Raw genomic sequence first — 24,746 nt, 5'->3', positions numbered from 1 at the left:
GAATTCTCACTTTATGTTGTAGGCAATGGTGTTCTTTCAGCACAGTGTTCTTTCTATATATGCTAAGTTCTCAATAAATGTTTGTTGAATACACTGACTGAATGATTTTCTCATAATAGATAAATCAATGCTGAAGGATAAAGAGATATATAATTCACAGTCATACTCAGAATTGCAAGTACTGTACAGTATCAAAATCAGTACATAACTCCATTCTTGAATACAGCAAGCCGTTTTTTTTTTTAAGGATTTTATTTATTTGAGAGAGAGAATGAGTAAGGGGCAGAGGAAGAGGGACAAAAAGACTCCCCACTGGGCAGGAAGCTGGACACAGGGCTCCATTCAGGACCCTGGGGATCATGATCTGAGCCAAAGGCTGACAATGGACTGAGCCACCCAGGCACCCCAGCAAGCAGCTTTATAATGTTTATTTTTTAAGTCATTATAGGGGTATAAAGGATTAATAGTAATATCGGCAGCAACAATATATACATCATCAAGGATTTATTATATGTATTTAAGCCTTCTGTTTTCAAAGCCCTATCATAGCTACTATCTTATTTGGTCTTTCCTTGATTTGGAGTTCACAGTGTTACTAGGGATATAGTGCTTATGTTTTAAAAATACCTATAAAATTAAAGCATGGCAGCTTTTGATTACGTATCAAAATTGGTGTCATAGACTAGAGAGAAATAAATGGTAAAATTGCATGGTTTGACCATATCATGGAAGTCAATTCTCTAATTCTCATGGCCCTTGGGGCTCTTGAAAATATAAGAGAAGGTATCCAAGGATTGCTCTCACTTCTGTGACCTCAGAGAAGTAACAAAGTCAAAGACTTTGACATTTAATATATTATTGTGTGTGATCACTATATCTAATCATTAATTAATTTCATCCCTTTGTAGGTTCCTTAAGTTCTAATTTTATTGCAGTTTGTATCCACAGTACTTCATGTATATAGAAGCAGTTTCTAAAATAGTGTGTGCACCATAAAACCAAACAGTGGATTGTGGGACATGATGCTATGGGGCGGGGGTGTGGACAGGAAAGGAGCAGGGTGGAGGGAGAGGAGGGGAGAAGAAGAGAGGAGAGAAAAGAAGATAGGTATGTCATGGGGAGGCAAGGTTAGGCTAGGCCAGAGCAGAATAGAACATATCACAGTGTACTACATATGGTGAAGTTATTATGTAATGAAGCTTAAGTTTCAATTATATGTATGTGTGCAAGTAATCATAATTTAAAATTTTTCATTAGTGTAGGTTGTTATCTACAAGTTGGAGAAACACCAGTTTAGGAGGATAAGTATAAGCTTTAAATTCAGACTGGGTCGGGGCACCTGGGTGGCTCAATTGTTAAATGTCAGCCTTTGGCTCAGGTCATGATCTCAGGGTACTGGGGCAGAGTCCCGTATCGAGCTCCCTGCAGAGAGCCTACTTCTCCCTCTGCCCATATATCTGCCTCTCTCTCTCTCTGTGTCTCTCATGAATAAATAAATAAAATCTTAAAATTAATTAATTAATTAATTCAGACTTGATCAACTTCTAGCTTTGGCATAGCTCGCCCTATGGTTTTTGGTTTTTGTTTTTACAACTGATCACTTGGAAGCCTCAATTTCCTAAAACTGAAATAAGGATGTAAAATAAGAATGATATTCTTTAGATTATAGAACTGTTACAAATTCAAATTTTAAATGAACTAATGTATCAAATATCTATTAGAATTATTGGGGTACCAAGGTGGCTCAGCCAGTTGACATCTGACTCTTGATTTGGGCTCTGGTCTTGATCTCAACATCATGAGATTGCGCCCCACACTGGGCTCTGCACTGGGCATAAAGACTACTTGAGGTCCTCTCTCCCTCTCTTCTGCCCCTCCCTCCCCCCCAAAAAAATTAATAAATATTTAAATAAAAAGAATTCCTAACACCCCGTAAGTATTCATAAATTATCAATGTTATTTTATGGTAGTCCCTTAGGTAATTTTACTTGAATGCAACTGAAATAATTCTTTCAACATTTCCATTAATAGTGAAAACATAATCTAAGGAGTAATCTAGTCTACTGAGAAGAGTTTACATTTGATGTCAGCTCTCAGACTCAATAGGAAATGTATCTATACAGCATAGGAGTTTCCATGATTTGGTGCAGAGAAATTCTGAGTTTCTGCGTCTACAAGTTTGTATTTGCATTAATTTTTGCATTACCTGCAACAGCATGGGAAAATTATATCAAAGATGTGGTCTGTATCTCCCTTTTTGCATTTTTATTGCAAACATCACACCATAAAGACAAGTTTAAATACATACACATACACACATTCGTGCGCACACACAATCAAACTTTCACGGGCTATCTGCAGTTGAGAACACAAAAACAAGCACCAGCATCCAATGGAAAGTAACTTTTTTATATGAATGAAAGGATGGGTAGCATATTTGTAACTAAAGAGAAAAAAAATATTCCTGAGGCATAAACACTTGCCTGAATTAAGGAGGTGGTAGTGGGAGACATAAGACAAAGCAAAGATAGAAAGCAGAAAGCAGACAAATAAATTCATGTTACTTTATTACTTTTTTTTTTCATTCAACAAATAGGAAGTATTTACTGAATCCCTACTCCATGGCAGGCATTGCTCTAGGCATGCGGGTATGGGGATATAGCAATTCCAAAATAAGGTCTCTGCCTTGGGGCACCTGGTGGCATAGTGGAGTGTCTGTCTTTGGCTCAGGGCATGATCCTGAAGTCCTGGGATCAAGTCCCACATCAGGCTCCCCACAGGGAGCCTGCTTCTCCCTCTACCTACGTTTCTGCCTCTCTCTGTGTGTCTGTCATGAATAAATAAATAAAATCTTTAAAAAAATAAACTCTCTGCCTCTATGAAGTTTATGTTTTAATGAGGGGCAAGAGACTACAAACAACTAAAGACATACCCTGCTGGTTGGTGATAAGAGCTGTGAAGAAAGTAGGGTAAAGGGAAAGGGAATGTGAGGTGGGTTGGGCTGAGGTGCAGGATTGTTATTTTATACAGAGTGGTCAGGAACAGCCTCTCTGAGAAGGCAACAACTAAGCATAGATCTGAAGATTAATGCAGATATCTGGGAGAGATGATCTATGTATTTAACGAGGAGGAGCAGCAAGTATAAAAGCACCAAATTTGGAGTATGCTTGGCATGTTGACAATACAGCATAGAGGTCAGAGTGGGAGGAATGAGTGGCAGTAGATGAATGAGAGTGAGGGAAGAGCAGATTCTTAGAGGTCCTGGGAAGCATTTCTGTTTTTACTCCAAGAAAGATGAGAAACTACTCGAGAGTTCTAAGCAAAGGTGAGGCATAGTATGACTTCTAAAAGCTCACTGGGGCTGCTGCTGGTTTTAGAATCAACTAGGGCCGGCTGGAGGCCATGGAATTTGGAGCAGAAGCAAGATCAATGAGAAGACTATTACAATAATCCAAGAGCCATAGTACAGGCCAGGATCAGCAGGATTACAGAAGAAGTGGAGCTACCAGGAGTCAGTGACAGGTTAAACTGGTTGTGGAATAGGCAGAAAAAACAGTCAAGGAAGGCTGCTGGAGTTAAGACAGATGTAGGAAAAGTGAAATTCTAAAATGAAAGAATGAATGAATGATGCTTGAAAAGATAACGAAGGAAAGGGAGGAAATAAGAAAGGAGAAAAGGAGATTTAACATGCAAATATTTACACTTAGAGAACTCAGGATAAGTTTTAACTCTGCTAATAACGAAATATTCACTGGCAGGTGGGTGGTTAGGCAAGGTGCTGCCATGGAAAAGATGAGGCTCCAGGCATAAACAAGCACCTATGTCCCTTTAAGGGCTTACCTTACTACAAAAAGAATTTAGGAATAGAACAGAGCCTTCAATTTGAAATAGTTATTAGAGGCAAAGCATATCAGGAAGTTGTCGTGCCCGCAACAATTGGTTGTTACTCTCCAGCCGGTTAATGCCAGCCAGGCAATGCAGGTAATTTTAAGGATCAAAGAGTTGAGCTCCTACAGAGAAGCAAGTGCATACGTTGCCAATATTTCATCATTCAGAGCAACATTCCTTCTTCTCCTAATATGAAAGCTATAAAAGGAAAAGGGGAAAAAAAAAAAGCCTCTGAAAGTGCTATTGTTAAGACCAAAAACTAATTAGTCATTGCTTCCCAAAGTGTTATGTGAAATGTCTCCAGAAATAATGGTCTGCTTTCTCAGATTTTATAGGTTTGCTGAGTCTAGTGTTCTCTGGAATTTCCTGTTTCCCTTGCTAGGGAAGATTGAGTAAACTTTACAAGTCATCTTGAATAACACAAACCTTTCAATAAAGGCAATCATTTGTGGATTCATAAAGTATACAACTAGCCTTGAAATAAGGATGAGAGTGGTAAATAAAAGCAATCCCAAGATTGTGTATATGAGTGTGACTAAACTTTTTGGTTATTATAAGCCTGAGGTATTCATTTTAGACTCTTTGAAGATGATGAATGAAAAATTCACATTTCCTTTCAGGGTGTTCCCATGTCAAATAAATTATGGTCTAAAATGGTAACCCAATGCCCTTAATGTTTGTAAATAATTTGCAACAATTGAATCGTTAATTATATAGCTATCCTTGGATTAAAAATTTGCTATTTGATATTAAGTGTCATTGTCATTATATGTTAGTAAAACATTCAGATCCTATGCTTCTCACTAACGTTTAAAAACGGTATTAGCATTTGTGTAAATGCTGCCACTGATATGGAAACTCACTTGGAGAGTGACAAATGACTTTTGCACAGCAGCTGCCTTCAGAGGTTCCCAGAAACAAAAAATAAGTACAAAATATTGACATTTCTCTTCTAAAGCTCTTGATGCATACCAATCCATCCCCTGAAATTACTCTACCTGATTTAGTTACATGTGGCTCATAATTATACCTGACTTATTCATAAGAAGTATTATACATGTGTTAATACCAAAAGTCAAATGAAAATAATGAGTCTTCAGGTCTACAAATGTGTATCCATATATCACTGCACTAATATATATGGGATCTATTCCCTACTGAGAGCTAACAATTAGTGTCCAGAATAAAAAAAGTATTTCTCTTATCTAAGTTGAAAAATACATGCTGGTTTGGTAGAAGGCAAGTTGACTTAAATTCATTACAAAGGGATATAATTACCTAACCACAAAATGGACCTGTTATATGACATGATGATTCCATCTACATACATACAATCACAAAGATAGTATTGAAGAGACTTACAGTTTATTCCAGAAAGAGCGCAAACTGTGATGAAGCTTGCCAGGGAAAAACTTTCTTTCAATATTTTCTATAGATATAATGTATATTGGGTATTTAATTGTTAAGTCTCCAGAATCACAACTCCCCATGGCACTTTCTGCTTCCTGCAAAAGCACTGATAATTTAGTAGTGACTGAAAAAGGAAGATTCTCCTTTGGAGCCATGAGTAAGAATTATTTTGATGTTAAAATATGTCACAGAGATCATCTACTCTGATGTTTTGAAAACACAAAATTCAATTTAGCTGACAAGCTTTATCAGAAAGCAGGTCTCTCCCCAACACGTGGTACCTTTCCACTCAGCTGTGAATGGAGAAATATGTCATGCACCTTCAGCTGTGTTTTTCTCTTTCATGGTCAATCAAATAAATACCTACTGAATAATCTTAGCTCTTATGCAGCTTTCACAACTGAGTTGGCATACATCTCAGATGCAAACTGTCATTTTACAAATATTTCTAAATTTGCTTAAAGAAATTTCTGAAACAATTTTGTTAATTTTGCACTTAAAACAATTTTAAATCTACTTGAACACAATTCTGCAAGTTGTCTACGGATTCATGTCCAAGTAATTTTACTAAAAGCAAAGGTTTAACTTTCTAAAGGGTGTTTGACAACAAAAAGAAAAAAAAAGAAAAGTAATAAAATTACTTTCACATATCTTTTCTAGACAACCCACAGATTTTTGTCACATAACATGAGTACCATGTAATCTGAATACACAATTATATGATCATAAAATATGTTTCATTTAGCTACTAAAGGTTAATGGGGAACTATATCCCTTAGATTTTTTTGATGATCTTGTTGTAAAGGTCATATAATTATGTAATATCTATAAAGGCAGAATAGAAATAGTGCTAAATGCCTTCCATTTCTAAGGAATGTTGTAAATATACAGGATAGAAAAACAACTTTAAAAAATGAAATTTAAAAAAAAATAAAAAATAAAAAATAATAAAAAATGAAAATTTTATATGAACACTATATATCAGCAATCATATAAAGCAAAAAATTCAGAAATTTATACATAATTTTATATTTTTCTACTTATTTTTCCATCCAAATATTTAAAGGAAGAATGTTATTACTCTTGCTATTATAAAATGTGACTGAAATAACCAAATTCAAACTGAAGGAAGGCCCTATCTCCTCAAAATATTCAAAAACAATTTCTATACAGGAAATTTAATAACTATACTGATGGAAAGTAGGGAAAGGGAAAATCTGTCTTAGTGACTGTTACATAATTTATATAACTACTTAATCTTCATACCAATCTGATGAGGTAGATACAATTATTCTCATTACACAAATGAGGAAAATAAGACCCAAACAATTTAAAATAGCAGGCCAAAATATACACAGACAAATGTATGGTATTTGAGCCCAAATCCATCTACTTCCAATTTCTTTACACCACACCATGATGAACAGGATGTTATAAAAAAAGAACTCAGTAGATTGTCAAGTGAATAACAGTGAACATTTGGGAATTGTCTGACTTGGGTGAGAAATACAACTGTTTATTGTTACATTAAAGATCAATAATATGGAAGATCAAGGAATGACAAACTCGCATTGCAAGATTAAGAGTGAATACAAAATTACAACATATTTATAAGTAATATGTATTGAAAAGAGCTTTATAATTAAGGAGTTTTTAAAAAATTAATTCCTTAATTATTTTGGTAGTCTCAATGCCCAATGTGGGGCTTGAACTCACCATCCTAAGGTTAAGAGTGGCATGTTCTACTGACTGAGCCAGCCAGGCACCCCAATTAAGCAGTTTTCTCATTCTGTTCAAGGATATATTTACACCTTGTGCTAGATAGTCTCCAAATGTGATGGCAAATGCCTTTCCTCCTTGTAAATGTACACAATTCCTCCCAACAAGAGGTAGAGTCCATTCCCACTTCCTGAATCTGAGTTGGCCTTGTGTCTTGCTTTGATTCATATAATGTGGTGTTAGTAGTACTATGAGAGTTCTGAGCCAAGCCATTAAATAGTTCTAGCCTTTAAGATGCCTAGTACCTCGGCTTTCACTCCCTTTGAGATCCAGCCTCCCATTTAAAAAGCTTGGGACTCATTCAGAGGTCACGTGGAAAAAAGCCCCCGGAAAATAAGAGGCCCTCCTGGACTTGCCATCTTCAGCTCCAGGTGAATTTCATGAGAGCAGAGACAAGCCATCCTGCCAAGAACTAGCTAAAATACAAAACTATAAGAAAATAACTGATTGTATTTTAAGCCCCTATGTCTTGGGGTGATTTGCTACACATAATGGGAAAATGAATACAGTGGTTAGTTAAATCCATTCTTTTAAGCTACCTTTTTAAGCATCTTATAATATCTGATGAATAAAACTTTCTTCTAAAGGGACATTTTACCATTTGCAACAACAGTGGATGGAACTAGAGGGTGTTTTACTAAGCAAAAGAAGTCAATCAGAGAAAGACAATTACCATATGATTTCACTCATATGTGGAATTTAAGGAATACAACAGAGGGAAGGGAAGGGAAAATAAAATAAGACGAAATCAGAGAGGGAGACAAACCGTAAGAGATTCTTACTATAGAAAACAAACTGAAGGTTGCTGGAGGGGAGGTGGGTAGAGGGATGGGGTAAGTGGGTGATAGGCATTAATGAGGGCATGTGAGATAATGAGCACTGGGTGTTATATCCAACTGCTGAATCACCAAATTCTACCTTTGAAACTAATGATACATTCTATGTTAATTATTTAAATTTAAATAATATAAAATAAAAATAAAACAAAAAATTAATAAAGGGACATCTAGTACCTAGAAATGAAACTCTCTTAATATTGTAAGAGAAGTAATTAGGGATTACCAATTTTCTGAAAGAATTAAGCCTTAAACTAGATACATATACATTCAGATATATATACACCCCAAAAAAGAAAAAAAATCATCAGTTATTTGTTGAAGTTTTCACTCAGCAAAGACATACAAAACTAAGTTTTAAACATTCATAAAAATAATCAATTTATTTTTAAAAATAAAAACAAAAGATACCTGTTCTGAATAAACTGTAGTGCTCCAAGTAATTGGGTTGTAAAAAAACAAAACAAGTATTAATAAAATCCACTAGTTTAAACCTGTTATAATTTTAGTAAAGTGTATCTCAATTACCCAATAGCAGTCTGCTATAAAGTGACTTTTGATAGAAAACTGATGTCTTTGCAGCTTTTAGCTCAGTAGAACCCTTTCTACATTAGTCTTGGGAGGCACACACAGGACTATTAGATTTGAAGTTTTAAGACCTGGCCCCTCCCTCCTCACACTCAGGGCTGGGAAGAAGCGGTGGAATTATTAACATGAAATTCAGATAGGAAATGAGTCTAGAGAGAGAGAGGAAAAAATAACCTCCAACCCAATCCATTTTGAGGTTAGTGGCAGCTTTTTTTTTTTTTTTTTTTTTTAACACTAATGACAGGTTGGGCTGTAGCCTGCTGCTACTTCTTTCTCTCTCCAAGTCCAAACCCCACGGTGATTCCTTCCTTTCCCATGACCTATTGCCAGACTTCTGCTTTCTTTCCCCACAGGCTCGGTTTCCCCCTCCTTTGAAGATTCTGTTTTATAAAATCAATGCCTCATTCTTGCCCATAAGAGTGTTCTTTGGAGACCACCATAAGTAGTCAATTGACGGAAACTGGGCAGAGGAGAGTTGATTCAGATTTTCCACATGTGTCTAAGCATTTGTTTATAATCTACTCACAATTTGCATATGCATTCTCCAACCAGGTCATTTCACCTGCCAATATTAAATCTTTTGTTTACTGATGGCTTCTCTTTTCTCTCCTTTCTCCCCAGTGATCACTGCCCTGTATTTTTTTTTAAGATCGTATTTATTTATTCATGAGAGACACAGAGAGAGAGGTAGAGACATAGGCAGAGGAAGAAGCAGGCTCCCAGCAGGGAGCCTGATATGGGACTCTATCCCAGGACCCCAGGATCACGCCCTGAGCCAGAGGCAGATGCTCAACCACTGAGCCACCCAGGTGCCCCTGCCCTTTATTTTTTTTAATAAAATGGCATAGGATAGCAAAAAGTGATTAGATGGGGGAAACTGAGGAGAATGAGACTGTTTCTCACCATTTTATTGTCTGCTAGATGAATCCTAGGAAAAGAAAAAATCTTTAGCGTACTTTGAGAGAGAACATACTAGAACTAAAGCATGCACTTCCAGATGTGAGACTATGTCCTCTTTTCATCATCAGGGAAAGTAAGCAGAATCAAAGAAGAATGAAAAGATCTACATTTAGACACAGTGAGAAAACTTGAGAATATTCAGTGGCTCCTAAAATCAGATTACAACAGAGAATGACATTATGCCAGTCACAGGATAGCCAGGGTCAAGGTATTAAAGATCTACCCAGACTGGGAGCGACCATCACCGAGATGCCTTCTGGGGGTAAGGCTGGTCCAGGGCTCAGCCTCCACAAACAATAACAACCGGACTTTCAAGATTTAGTGCTGTCCTTACAAGAGACTGTTTTCACTCAGGGTGCTCATTAATCTTGTGCATTCACCCTGAGCTTAATCACGTGGCGAGCTAAGGTTAAGAGTCTGTTCTTGGGGAGCTAACTGCTTACTTGTGAGGTAAACTCACTCATCCATGACACTGAGCTACCAAGAGGGCAGTGAAAGAAATAATTTAGGAAATTATGCCCTGGAAGTTCCACATTATGAACATGTGAATCTGTCTCCCAGCTTCAAAGTTACCTCATTTGGAAAAAAGTTCCTTGTATCTTTCCAGACATTAAAAAAACTGTATTTTTGTTTCTTTGTGTCTTTAAGAGATGTTGTATCTGCTAATTTTCAGGCAAATTTTGAGATAAAAAAAAAATTGAGGGGGAATTGTTTTGAAATTTACGTTTCTTAAATAAACACTTTTAAGCTAATTCATTTTGAAAAATTATTTTACATGTGGAATTATTCCCTGAAAACACTAGAGAATCAATTTGCTAAAATAACAATATTTCTTTTTTTATTTATTTTTTTACAATATTTCTACAGTCTGCTGACAAGATAGTTTTCATTAAGAATACACAAACTTGAGGGGTAAAGTGGAATGGGACAGAGTACAGAAAAACTCTGAATAGTAAAAATGAATGCAAATCAGGCTAGCAAGTGAAGGCGACATAATGGATGTCCAGCCATGTCTAAATTATAGCAGTATCTTTGAATTGGGTGTCATCTCTGCCTGGAATGCTTGCTCTTCCATCAGATCTTTGTGTCAGCCTCTTTCTCACTCAGGTATCCACTTAAATGCCACCTCCTTGGAAAGCTCATCCTTGCCTGATTAAAAGCAGGCTTCCAGGCACTCCTGATTATTTAATTTATTTTAATTTCTCCGAATAAGTATTACTACCTGGTGTTTTTTGTTCATTTTATTCACCTCCACTCCAACTCTCCATTAAAATATGAACTCCATAAGAAGAGAAATCTTATCTTTCATTTTTTTCACCACTGAAGTCCCCAGGATCCAGTGGAATGTCTGACAGAGATTAGGTATTTTACAAAATCTATGGAGTCAGTGCAAAAACAAATGAATGGGTGCTTTCAGAAGAGCTTACTTTGTTTGCAGTATCCATTCTGAGTTTTTATAGTATGAAAAATCTGTATCAAGAAGAAACTTTGGTATCTCTGATATCAGGCTGTAGCTAAAACCATGAAAAAAGCAGAAACTCTTTTTACTGTAGATTATTATGCCAGGACCCATACTTCAAACCCAGAGAGATTTGCTAAGATTTTACTATTCCAGACGACATGAGCATAGAAACTGACATGGTTAGCTCTAGCAATCACAAAAAGTAACACAACAGAAGTCAGTGATTTCTGCAAACAAAATAACTACAGGGAGTACACCTAATCCTGGGCCTGAAATTCTGACTGTCAACAGTCTAGAAAGATAAATAAATCATCCTGGGTCATCAAATAGTGTGCTTGTCCCAAGGGCAAGAAAACCACATTTAGGAAGAGAAGGTTTGTTCCTACCCAGCCTCCCAAACAACTGTGGCAATTTATCTCATCTCAGTCGTTTATGGGTTTTGTGTATCTCATTGAGGTCCACTTCTCTGTTCCAAACATTTCTGTAGAACAGCAAATCTTTTCGTTTTTACAGAACAGGGGCTGGTCTTACGGAGCTTGTGCCCGAGGCTGGAATCTGCAGGTGCAAGCTTCTGAGATTCATGGGCAGCCATCCCCGGAAATCTGCACCCTTCTCCAAGTGCAGGAAACTTTCCACAGTCATGGCGTAGGCTTGTAATTTTTAATGAACCTAGCCAGTGACATATCCTTACAGCTATTTTTATAAAGAAACCAGAACATTTTTATAAAAATGGAAATATTTTTAGGAGAACTTAGCAAAAGAAAAGATTTATTCTTCAAAAAAAAACCCAGGTTCCCAACCCTCTTCAAGGTATAAAAGGCTTATTTTCAATAACAGAGTGTAATTTATCATTAGCAGCATTCGCCTCTGTATAATAATGGGAGCAACAAATGGAACAAGAATAGAGTCATTTGCCCATCTTTGGAGATTCTGAAGTATGTCGAGAGAGGAACATATTGCCACAAGTTTGAAAATACTAAAAAGAAAAAGCATCTTCTCATTTGGAGTCAGGGGAGCATGGTCTTCTCCTGACAGAGACATAAGTCTTGTGTATAGCTTTCCCTTAGCTGTGACATCGTGAGCAATTACTTAAATACTTTAAGACTTAATTTCTTTATTTGTAAAATAAGAACAGTGATAACCACTTCACAGAGTTGTGAATTGTGAATGATATAACATATTTCTTAGAACATCAGTAACTGACCCTTGTGTTTACTATTATTATCCTGATTGAAATATTATTATCATTATTAAAACCATCATTGAAAAGCATTTTTCTCACTGGCTGATGACTAGTTTTTTGTTTTTTTTTTTAAGGTTCTATTTATTTATTCCTGAGTGACACGGAGAGAGAGAGGGGCAGAGGGAGAAGCAGGCTCCATTCAGGGAGCCCAATGTGGGACTCAATCCTGGAACTCCAGGATCATGCCCTGGGCCAAAGGCAGGCGCTAAACTGCTGAGCCACCCAGGGATCCCCCTGATGACTAGTTTTACGTGTCGGCTTGACGGGGCTTAGGGATGTCTAGAGTAGTGGTTAAATATTGTTACTGGGTGTGTCTATGAGGGTATTTCTGGTATAGTTTATTAATCCATAGACTCAATAAAGGATGCTCCCTCACCAATACTGATGGGCATTATCCAATCTGTTGAGAAACTGAACAGAACAAAAGGCAAAGGAAAGGTCAATCTGCTGTTTGTAGCTTCAGCTGGGGCATCCATTTTTTCCTGCTTTCAGACATCCTGAATCTCAGGCCTTAAGATTCAGGCCAGAACTTTCACCACTGGCTTCGCCATTCTCAATTCCTTAGACTCAGACTGAATTATGCCACCAGCTTTCCTGGTTCTCCAGGTTTCAGACACAGTTCATGGGGCTTTCTACTCACCATAATTAAGTGTACTAATTCTTATAATAAATCAATCTCTCTGTGTACATATATAATATTATACATATATATTAAGTACTCAGTAGTTTTATTTGAAATATAATTTGAGTTTTTTATTTTTACAATGCAGTTTGCAGTATGATACCTCAAACTAACATATTGCATATACAGGACACGAGACCCAAGGTTACACACACATTAAGACACTGGCCATATGTTCATTATAAAGAGAGAAGGAGCAAAGTTAATTCCTATTTTCTAGTCATACAATAAAGATAAACCATATTGGGAAATAATCAAAATCAGTCATCAGTTTCCAAATAATGTTTGTAAGCAATGAAGAAAAAATTAAGTTGCACAGCTGCTATAGAGTAAAGAAAAGAAGGAATATAAAGATGGCCCAAGCTGGCTGTGCAGACGTATCCCAGGGTCTACAAAGATTCTAAATGAGTTGTATAGGGCAAAATGCACTATCCTCAAATATAAGAATTCCCAAGAATATAAATAATACTTGATTTCTTGAATAAAGTTTTATGGTAATCAATATTTGTAAAAAAAAAAAAAAAAGTAGAGGTAAAGTATTTCAGCATGCCAAACAGTCGTTTCCAAACTGTTGGCATACCTAGGATAGTAAAAGAAAAATTTTATGGGGACTCAACATGGATGGACCACTTATATGTACTTTTACCAGATAATGACTTAAAAAAAAATCTTTACTACCCATCTGCTATCATCAAAAATTCAATAAACATGGAATTTTATCACTAAAAATGTAGGAAGGACATGGTCAAAAATAAAGTCTTTTAAATGGAATAAATTTGGTTTTATGAAGAACTCCCTACATTTTTCTATAATCTGGTGAAATCATCCTTAAACATAAGTACTCATCCATGGATATCACTTTGGGAACCACCTACATAATGTTAGATTGCCCACAAAAATTTTATTTCATGAATTTATTGAACAAAATTTTAGATGTTTGTGTGGCTGTAGGTTTGGGTTTTTTTGGGGGGGGGTTGTAAGTTTTTATAATTTTAAGAGAATTTTTTTATTTTCTGAAAAGAAAAAAATAATATAAAGCTTCATCTAACAGCCAAAATACTAGGATTTATTCTACTGAGTTCTACGCTCTGAGACTGAAACTTCAATATTCAGTTTCAAAGTCTTCTCACTTCAGCTGTTCACTAAGTGTCAAAGAACTTCTGTTTTCAACTTATATGAAATAACAAGAACTGAATTTATCCTTCTGCCCGAAACAACTAAAACTCTAAAACAAAACCCAAAACTAAAACAATGGTTTTTAAGATCCTGAACTCAAAGTAACATGGGATACTAATCCTAAGAGGTGGAAGATAAATGAAGTGAGCCCCATAACTGTCCATGTTTGTTGCCTTGAGAGAGTTTCTAGATGATGGCACAGGGAAGGAAAGCCAAGGAGGAGCCTGACGGTCTATTAGATGTGAGGAGACAGATCTGAGATTCCAAGAAGTACAACTAGAATTTTCAGGACAGAGTACCAGAAGGATCAGGGCTGCACATAGCTAAAACTCTGAAAATTGACAAAGAGTATTCAGCAGAGTAGCAGTCACAGTACCAGCACATATGCGTGAGAAAACTGCTTGAGGCATGGGAAAGAGCCTCCTGAAAACCCTAGAGGCAACTGACCAGCACACAGGCTAGGACTAGTGCCTGCTCCCATCACCCAGGCCAGTGTTGTATCAGTACCAGGAATAATCAATCCAAAACTAAATACTAGTCTAATCTTGCGAAACAAATCTTAAAAGCAATACCTGTAAGAATAAAACTGTTGACATGTACCTGTACTGTTTCCCAGAACAAAGCAAGATTTTAAAGAATATAAAAATATCCGAGCGCCTGACAGCCCCGATGGCCCAGCACGTCCTGCTCCCAACAAGTTAAAAATCACAGTAACTAGCTTCCAATAAAAAAATTAGAAGGCATTCAAAAAGCGCAGAGAAATATGACCCATGATGAGAAAACCAACTAAATGAAACTGACACAGCACTGATACAGATGTTAAAATTCGCAGACAGGAGATTAAGACAGTTATTAAAACTGTAACCCATATGTTAAAAAAAGTTAAGCAGAAATATGAAAGATATGAAAAAGAAACTGAACTTATGGAGGTGAAAATTACAATATGTGAGATAAAATATACACTGGATGGGATAAATGGCAGAGTATACAGAGCAGAAGAAAAAAATCAGTAAACTCAAAGGCATAGCAATAGAAACCATCCACAAAGAAATACACACAGAAAAGGAATAAAATAATAATATAAGCACTAATGAGCTATGGAATCATGCTAAGCAGTCTAATGCATGTGTAAGTAGAGTTCCCAAAGGAGGCTGGAAGAAGACAGAAAAATATGTGAAAGAAATTATCCTAGTTTATGAAATCTACAGGCCCACAGATCCAAGAAACTCTGTGATCTCCAAGCACAAGAAGCATGAAGAAAACTAATCTGAAATATATCATAATCAAATTATTCAAAACCAGTGATAAAGGTAATATAATTTACAATCCAAAGTAGAAAGACATTTAATCTACAGAGTAACCAAGAATGAAAGCAGTTATCTCATTAGAAACAATATGAACAAGAATGTGTCAACAATTTGCTTAAAATCTGGAAAAAAAGACGATACAGAGGTGACATCACTACAGAGTCTACAGACATTACAAAAATACTAAGGCAATATTATGAACAAGCTTTTCAAAAAGTTGGCTGATTTACGGGAAATGGACATATCCCTTGAAACACTAACAACCAAAGTTCACTAGGAAGAAATAATTAATCTACATAATCCTATATCTATTATGGAAGTAGACTATTTAGTTTAAAACATTCCCACAAGAAAATTCCAGCTGAGATGGCTTTACTTGTGAATTCTTTAAAAATTTTAAAGAAAACTTAATATCAAGCCTAACAACTCCTCCAAAAAACTGAAGAGGTACTAATACTATCCAACTCCTTCTATGAGGCCAGCATTACCTTCATACTAAAACTTGAGTAGGATACTACAAGAAAGGATATAGATTAACATCCCTCATGAACATAAATGCAAAAATGATACATAAAATTTTAGCAAATTGAATTAAACAATTTATAAAAGGAATAATAATACATCATAATAAGGTAGGGTTTATCCCAAAAATGCATGAACGATTTAACATTTGAAAATCAATCAATATAATTCCCCATATAAACAAACTAAAATTTTTAAAAGCTTTTATTTATTTGAGAGAGAGAGAGTACAAGAGGGAGTGACCATAAGCAAGGGGGAAAGGCAGAGGGAGAGGGAGAAGCAGACCTCACCCTGAGTAGGGAGCCCAATCGTGGGCTCAATTCCAGGATCCTGAGATCCTGACCTGAGCTGAAGACAGATGCTTAATCAACTGAGCCACCCAGGCGCACCAACAAACTACATTTAAAAAAAATTATTTTTAAAGATTTTGTTTACTTATTCATGAGAGACACACACACAGAGAGAAAGAGAGAAAGAGAGAGAGAGGGAGAGACACAGGCAGAGGGAGAAGCAGGTTCCCTGCAGGGAGCCTGATGTGGGACTCAATCACTGGACCCCGGGATCACAACCTGGGCTGAAGGCAGACACTTAACCGCTGAGCCACCCTGGTGTCCCAACAAACTACATTTTAAAACTCTAATAATACATTAAAGATACAACAGTAGTATTTCCATACTAAGAATTCACAAAATGTGTACAGATATTTTGAGTTACTTCAGGTTCAAAACTTTTTTTTTTTAAGATTTTATTTATTTGACAGAGAGAAAGAGAGCACGTGCGCACAAGTAGGCAGAGGGAGAAGGAGAACCAGGCTCCCCATTGAGCAGAGAGCCAGATATAGGGTCCATTCCAAGATCCTGGGATCCTGACCTGAGCAGAAGGCAGACACTTAACCAATTTAGCCACCGAGGTGTCCCCAAGATCAAAACTTTTAAATTATCTCTGAAAGAAATACATTTGCAAAACTTTGAGTAGATACAATTTCTAGAAAAATCTGATACTGATACTGTATAAGTTCCTCAAACACTGCTTCTAGGCATTTCCGAATACAGAAGAGAGGAAGGAAAAGAAGGAGGGAGGGGAAGAGGGAGAAAGGGGAAGGAAGGAAGGAAGGAAGGAAGGAAGGAAGGAAGGAAGGAAGGAAGGGATTCAAAATAAGAAAAACCTTGAATCAGCATTCTTTTAGGAGATTAAATTTTCCCTCTAATTATTCTGAGAATGAAATAAACCTAAAAGATAAACAATGTTAAAGAGTGTGTCTTTGTATAAAAACCCAAAGAGCTTCACCGATCATTTTATCTGTCAGCATTAAACTCCTCACTGTGACTGCTACTGTGCCAAAGCGTGAAGACAGTAGAGACTGAGCAGTGGTTCCTGAAGGAGGCATTGAAGGAGGTGAAGCAGAAGCAGGTACAGTCGAGAGGTCCTAGCAGTGGTTAGTTATTAGCCATTCTGGAAATATTTCAATATTTTAACAATTGGTTCAATAGTACCAGTGTGAACTGGCTGAAATATTAGCCCTGTGTACGTTCTAGTTTAGACCGAAAAACATAAACACATTAAAAAGTTGAGAACTTTCCATCAGCATCACCTTCTAATCTACGAAATAACTCAATTAGAAAGTCAGGAAAAGCTGTGTGCCAGGACACAGGACATCAGAGCTCTTGCCCAGCTTGGACCAATTAGCAGCTGTGTAAACGTTGTCAAGCTACTTAATGCCTCTGAGCATCAGTTTTCTCATCTATAAAATTAGGAGAAAGAGACAGGAGAACAAAGAGAAGAAAGATTGGGAACTACAAAGTAAGGAGAAAGGAAAGAAGTGGACGGTTTACAGAATGAAGGCAAGAAGCAAGAGGAAGGGCTTGGAACATATGGAACTGGGATAAAAGCTGAAGGGACTCAAAAAAGATTATTCTCTAAAATAAAGATGGAGAGAGCAAGGAGTTGAGATAAAAAAATATCAACATCAACCATCCTCCATTCTCCTATTAAATAATAAATTCAAGCTGGGTAGTCCACAAAAATAAGAAGTACCCTTCTCTTCTTCCTCTTTCTTTTTTTGAATATAGTTTATTTCACTTAGCATTACTTTTTTCAAGATTCATCCATGTTATACTACGTATTAGAACTCCATTCCTTTTTATGGCTGAATAAGATCTGATCATATGTATATACCACATTTTGTTTATCCATTTATTTCTCTTAAAATTTTTTATTGAGATAAAACTAACATTTAGCATTATATTAGTTTCAAGTCTACAACATAATGATTCAATATTTTTTATGTATTGTGAAATGATCACAACAGTCTAGTTAACATCCATTCCACACAGTTACAAATTTTGTGATGTAGCCTTTTGCTTTCATTTAAGTTATATTTTTTCTTAATTTTTCTAAGAAATATATGTATTCACTATAACAATGTTTTCTCTATATGAGTCAACATCAATGTTTTTAATACATTGCTCACATATTTAGTCTCCTCATTAAAAGGCTAGACCATATAACTTAGAAAATCAAGATGCAAGATCACCTCTTTACTTGTAATTTATTTCTTTCACATATCTAAAGATATTTTAGGTAGCTTATACAATCCATTTTTGGCCAAGGCAAAAAAATCAAGCATGATGATGGAAGAGACATACTTATCTCACATTGTTTCGTAAGAATAAGTACAAAAGTCCCTTTGTTGTTGTTGGTCCTTTAATGGACATTCTACTCAATCCTAAATTTAAGAATTTACCCTGTGAATCTTACAAAAGTGGTATTATACAATATAATGCCCATATCTTTGCTACATCTTTACAGGAGTACAATGAAAGTACATTTTTTTTCTTTAACAAATGAAAGAAGTAATGAAAGTTCCATTTACTTAAATATTTTTCAAGTTTTTGTTTCAATACATTTAAAAAGTAAATGTTAAATAACCACATTTTAAGATGCTTAAGTATTTTAATATCTTAGCAGCATTCTAGTTACGGTACCTCAGTCTTAAAACATCATTTATTTACTCCTAATTTCTTCCCTCTGGCCTTCTAATTTCCTTTGAAATGAAGTTTCTTATGTGTGGTCTTAGTCTAAAGTGAATTTATTGGCAGTTTCATTTAAATATTATCACAACAGGCTTATACAATATTCAAGGCAAAACACAGAATATTAAACTACCTTCAGATTAACACTGACACAGCATCTTCCACAGAGTTCATCATTACTATCTAATAACACAAATACTAAATATCTTGAGTTTTAGGCTGCATAAACATCAGCCTCAGTTCTACACTGAGATAGGAAATATTTTACCCAACTTAGGTGTCTAAGTAGACAGAACATTGACTCTCTAAGCCTATTCATCATACCCTTTGTTATTATCTATTCCTCTAAGTATCCACTTCTTTCAGAGATTTTGCTCAGCAAGTAAATTTTCTAACATAAGAATTAACATGGTTTTTATAAACAATGTTTTATAAACGAAGATACATGAAATAGCCAATGGAGCTCGTAATATATATGAGAGAGCTTATCATAGTCTGTTAATGTGGCAGTAAAGAATGAAAAAGCTCAACAGGTTAAATCTTATGTAGCCCTAACGGGAGTCAAGCTATTAACGTTAGGACCTTTAAATATTAATAATAACACACAATTTTAAGTTGGTGCACTCTTAGGAATCCAGAGATGGACTCCAGGTTGCAACTGTTACTTTTAAGAATCCTGTTCTTTTTCTTATAGGTTTTTAATTAAACCTAGAGACCCATTGGTATATTATAGTTATCAGAACTTTTTCCTCAAATTAAATTTGCTATGTCTGCAATTCCTCCCTGCTCTACCTTCCTTTTGTGATCTCACTGCATGAAATACCAATTCATAGTAGAAATATTTATAGGAAATTATACACTATTATTTTGTATGTTCCTCAAATTATGGTGACACCGTCCCTATTGAGTTGACAGTTAAAACTAATGAATGCTTTCAAAAAATACAGTAATAAAAATATATTACTGACTCAGAATTTTTATAGTTTAAGTCAAATCACATTTTTAATTAGTTAATCTGAAGATGACTTTAGTTTATAAACTTGAAGTGACATTGTTATAATGCAGTTTAAACTGTTTTAGATTACATGAGTTCCTAAATTTTTCAAATCAGTACTCTCTTAAATACAGATAAAGAAAAAGAAATGATCCATTTCATTATACTATTGTTTTAAACTCTCAAGTTTTCACTAGAGAGAGTCTTCATTTTTTTAGACTGTCATTTCTTCTAATACGTATATAACTTCTTTCTTACAGTTGAATTACGAAAACATGGCGCTGTATGTCCCTATTGCAAGTGGCATATGGTTTCTATTTTGAGTAACCTTTGCTTTGTTTTCTGCCTATAGTAAAGAGCTCAAGGTTTGGACCAAGTCATACATGGGTTTGAGGCTCTTAGTGATGCAAGGCCCAGCAAGTTACTTCATCCATTTGAACTTCACGGCCCTCATCCAACAGGAAAAAAATCATTTCTCCACCGCAGGGTTCCAGAAAATCAAGTGATCAAACTAAACCATTCTGAGGCACATAGCACAAAGCCCACCAATGAAGCTACAAACCATCACTACCATTATCCATTATAGTCCTGTAGACTACAGAAGACTTCCTTTGCTGAAACCCTTGCCTCAACTGGTACACTCTAGTATACCTCTGACTCGTACATTCCACCTGTATTTTATTTATGATTATTAAAGTACTCTTGGTGAGCTATTTTTTTGTTAGTTTTTCTGGCTAGGAAATAATATATATATATATATATATATATATATATATATATATATATATATATATGGCATATCCATATTACTTATTTTTAGATAAATGTTTCTCCTAGACAGGCACCTAATAAAAGGCCAAATACTGAAAGTAAGTTCCAATAACTCCTGTAGGATGATTTGGATCTTTTCTGGGAGGTGAGGTACCCACCAGCACTCTGCGGATACACCAAGTACCCTAAAACTGGAACTTTGGCTTATTAACTTATTAGCACTTAACCAAACATTGACAGACAAGCCTATGCTGCAAACTGCTTCTTGCTGAGCAGCTTAGCGCCTTTTATTCCTGGCAAGAAATAGATTTCCAAAACCAGGCTTTGATTCTCAAATACTTCTTTGACTGAATTCTAATTCTCTAGAGCTGCTCCTCCCTTTTTTACTTTCTTAACATCTTTCCTACAAAATGGAGTTTGCTTCCCTTACTAAAACAGTGCACTTTTGGTAAGGCTTATATTTACCACATTTTTAAAAAGACTATTTACACTTGATAAGAATATCATTTGAAGTACTCTTTCAATTAAAAAATTTCAGAGAGAAGCCTATTCCCACCTTCTTGCATTTCATCAGGTCCAAAGAAACTATAATTTTTCTTTCCTGAAGAAAATATACTGAAATAAATATAAAAGAGGGTAAGGTGAAGAGAACAAATATTTATGAGCTATAATTCCTTTTAACTTTATTGTGTATCTGTTGCTCTTTTGTCACACATTTGAAAATGAGATCTTAAAAACTATTTTTAAAAGCCACAAAATTCTTTAGTCATCATAAAAATATAGTTTAACAGTGTTGTGTGTGTGTGTGTGTGTGTGTGTGTGTGTGTGTATAATTAGAAAGAATGCTTCAGTAAACATTCTCTTTCCAAAGTACTATAGGTTCTTGGCACACAGGGTTTTGAAGAAAGGTTCTTATGACTGATGTCAGAACTAAAAGCCCTAACAGGATTGTCTATCCAGTACAATTTTCTTTCTTCATTGTTAGCAGTGATGCATGTCCCATTGGTTTTTAAAGGAATATGCTTGAAGAAAGTTTCTGTTTTTCTTTCTCAGCAACAAACGGACGTAGTACCTTCACCTTAAAACATTATACGTATACCAATAGAGTGAAAACACTAAATTATAATCCAGTAATTCAAAAGAGCTGTTTTTGGATCATGATTTAACACTGAAAGAAACAAACAGAAATTCTCCCAAAAAATAAGAAAAATGTTGATTTAATGAAACAGGATGGAAAGAAAATAAATATTCGCTATATTTAATTTTCCCACCTTTTCTTAATTAAAACTAATTGACTTCATCATGTCTCTGTGTTAAAATAAACTATAACACTAATTATGGAAAGTTACTTAAAAGATTTGGGGGAAAATTATTAAGGGAGCCAATATTTGAGGGTCCCCCCTTCTTCCAAAACCACATAGAAAATATAAAAAAGCATAGCTTCCCCAAAACTACAATCCTATCACTTTTCCCACAGTTTAGTTTATTGTGTGGAATCATATCCCTAACCACAGTATCTGTCTTTATATTTCCTGATAAAAAAGTAGACTCAAGAAAATAAATATGCTAATATTTAAATATAACACAAATGTAATTAAGCAAACACTGTCTTCTAAGGGGAAAGATGAAAACATCAGATTTACAGCATTTCATGCGGTAGAAACAATTGCTGCAACAAGAGCAGTTTCTGAGGGTTGAGAGGTGAATGTAGACGGTGTCACTAAGCTTTCAGTTAAGTCTCAAAGAGGTACCACTGTGGCTAATTATTTTCTTCTATGCTTCTGTCTATAAGCATTACACTTTTCACTTTTCTATGAAAAAGACCCATAGTTAATGAGAACCATAAAGATTCCTTAATCAGCTTATATTGTGAAAGAGTATTAAAGTCTCCACTTTCACAACAGGCACATGAAATACACACTTTTATGATATATTACTAGCACAGGAACTTACATCTCTCTCCCCTTGAACCACCTGCAAATTTTAATAGTCATGTATCGCCAGGGTACCAGAAACTCATAAAAGTTTAACCTGCTAATTAACAAGTAGGTAAAGTTCCAGCCCTGTACCATAATTCGTTTGCTTCCAAGGCATAGTCAGCAAAACCTAGAAAATATTCCCTTGATTTTTTTTTCCAAGGCAGTTATATTTCAGGCATGATTCCTTACCCAGGTCACAAGAAGTAAAAGCACACAAATATATATCAAAAATCATGTCTTTATGGAGGGCATAAAGTTAGTGAAAATATGGAGTTCTAAAAATGGATTTAATTCTCTTCAAAAAAAATCGCTACCTGAAGGATTTTATTTGGACTCGGTCACTCTGGTTCCAAATTCAATCTGTTCCTTTCCTAGTGTGGCTGCACTATTGGTAAGTCTGTGTTGTTTGTTTCGTTCCCATTACCAAGAGGCTGCATTAGAAATTATCATACATTTACTGGGACTGTTTGTTCTTAGGTGAATATCTTAAACCATGATCTCAAATGTGGAGCCCACAAAATACAGCAATTTAAAGAGAGCACTGCAAGAAAGAAAAAGTCTCCCAATTCTTTCCTGTAACAATGGTGATGGCTACTAACGACATTCCGATAAGATGACTTCAGGCTATGTAAGTTTCATAAACGGCCCATTAGTGTCAAGCCCTTGGTCTCAGTCCCAGCACAGCTAGCCATACTAGGAATTACTACCATATTAAGAAATTGGTTATTTTTCTGAACTTACAATACCAGGCAGAGCTATTTTCTTTTTCTAGTGTTTTATTTATGTGAACTGGCTTCCTTAGGGGGTAATTAAAAGATTTATGCCAGAAAGCTAGTGGAGGTATTATATGATGTCTGACTTTTCTGTACTGAGAGAATATCTACATACATAAAGGCCAACAGACAGACACAAGTTAGGATGTGGTTCATTCATTCATTCTTATTTCATTGTGTGCCTTCTATAACCTAAGAACAAGGTACTGTAAGTACAGGGATTAAAAACAACACATTCCTTCCCTCATGTATCTGATCATCTAATGAGCACAAATCATTAGGCTGGTTCTTCAACATCTGCTGATTTTAACAGAATTCATTCCTTCCTAGCAAATCCACAGATTAAGAATAATCATAACAATAACTGGCATGTGTTGAGTACAAATTTGTACCAAGCAGAATGGAAAGCCTTCTATGTATCATCTCACTTAGCCCTCCCAATAATTCCACAATGCAAATATTATGTAAGTACAATGCTGAATAACTTGACCATTAACACACAATTGAATATGACCAGAGGTAGCCTGGGTGGCTCAGCAGTTTAGCACAGTCTTTAGCCCAGGGCATGATCCTGGACACCCAGGATCGGGTCCCACGACGGGCCTCCTGCATGGAGCCTGCTTCTCCCTCTGCCCCCCACCTCTGTTTCTCATGAATAAATAAATAAAATATTTTTTTAAAAAAGAATATGACCAGAATGCAAATCCACTTCTGGTAGATCCCCAAGTATTGGTCCAAAGCATTTGTGCTTATTACTTCATTATCTCTACCTGAAAAATGATTTAGGATCCAATCTTAAAGGATTTCAATCTACCCCAATAATCGAATTTTCTTACATATCTAGACAAAAGAAAACATAATCAGATTTCCTTCAACAACTGAGGATAGCAGCACTACTTTCCTTTAACACCTCCAGAGCGCCGTCCTAACCAACGTCTAAAAACCATTTTGCCAGCTTTACTACTATTCTACGAAACCAAGGCATCCCTGGTGCTCTAACATTCAACTCATAAATGCTTCATAGAATTTTAAGAATTTGAACCATATGTAATTTACTAAGTGCCTAGCCATATTGTGCTGGTAAGGACTGTGAGAGCCATGGGATGGTTTTTGTTTTGTTTTGAGATTTTCCTCCCTGAACTGACCAGTCATGAAAGGATGGATATGCACTTGGAATCCCCTGTTCCTATTGCCTGTTCACTCATTTTCAGATTCTTGTTTGCCTACATAGTTGCCATTCCACTTTGAGGTTGTTACAGCAGCTTGAGACCTCAGAATGGAATCAACAGAGAAGCCAAATTTAAATGTACAACATTCTTTGTCCCTGGTAAACAAAGGATACCC

General features: G+C 35.8%; 1 protein-coding gene and 1 long non-coding RNA gene across 20 annotated transcripts in view; one reads left to right on the top strand and one right to left on the bottom strand.

Annotated features, from left to right (window-relative positions):
• HDAC9 (histone deacetylase 9) overlaps positions 1–24,746 on the bottom strand; it is a 920,581-nt gene that overhangs the window by 583,492 nt on the left and 312,343 nt on the right. The gene's annotated exons all lie outside the window — the stretch shown is intronic.
• LOC140599725 (uncharacterized) overlaps positions 1–24,746 on the top strand; it is an 87,991-nt gene that overhangs the window by 24,998 nt on the left and 38,247 nt on the right. Inside the window, exon 3 of one of the 3 annotated variants that reach the window (XR_012002707.1) lies at positions 23,107–23,257. The exons of the other annotated variants lie outside the window; for them this stretch is intronic. This is a non-coding gene — a long non-coding RNA (uncharacterized lncRNA). The remainder of the gene's footprint in view (positions 1–23,106; positions 23,258–24,746) is intronic. 3 annotated transcript variants of the gene reach the window in all.

The sequence above is a fragment of the Vulpes vulpes genome, chromosome 7 (genome assembly GCF_048418805.1).
Source record: "Vulpes vulpes isolate BD-2025 chromosome 7, VulVul3, whole genome shotgun sequence".
Lineage (NCBI taxonomy): Eukaryota > Metazoa > Chordata > Mammalia > Carnivora > Canidae > Vulpes > Vulpes vulpes.
This window is presented reverse-complemented; position numbering and strand designations above follow the sequence as displayed.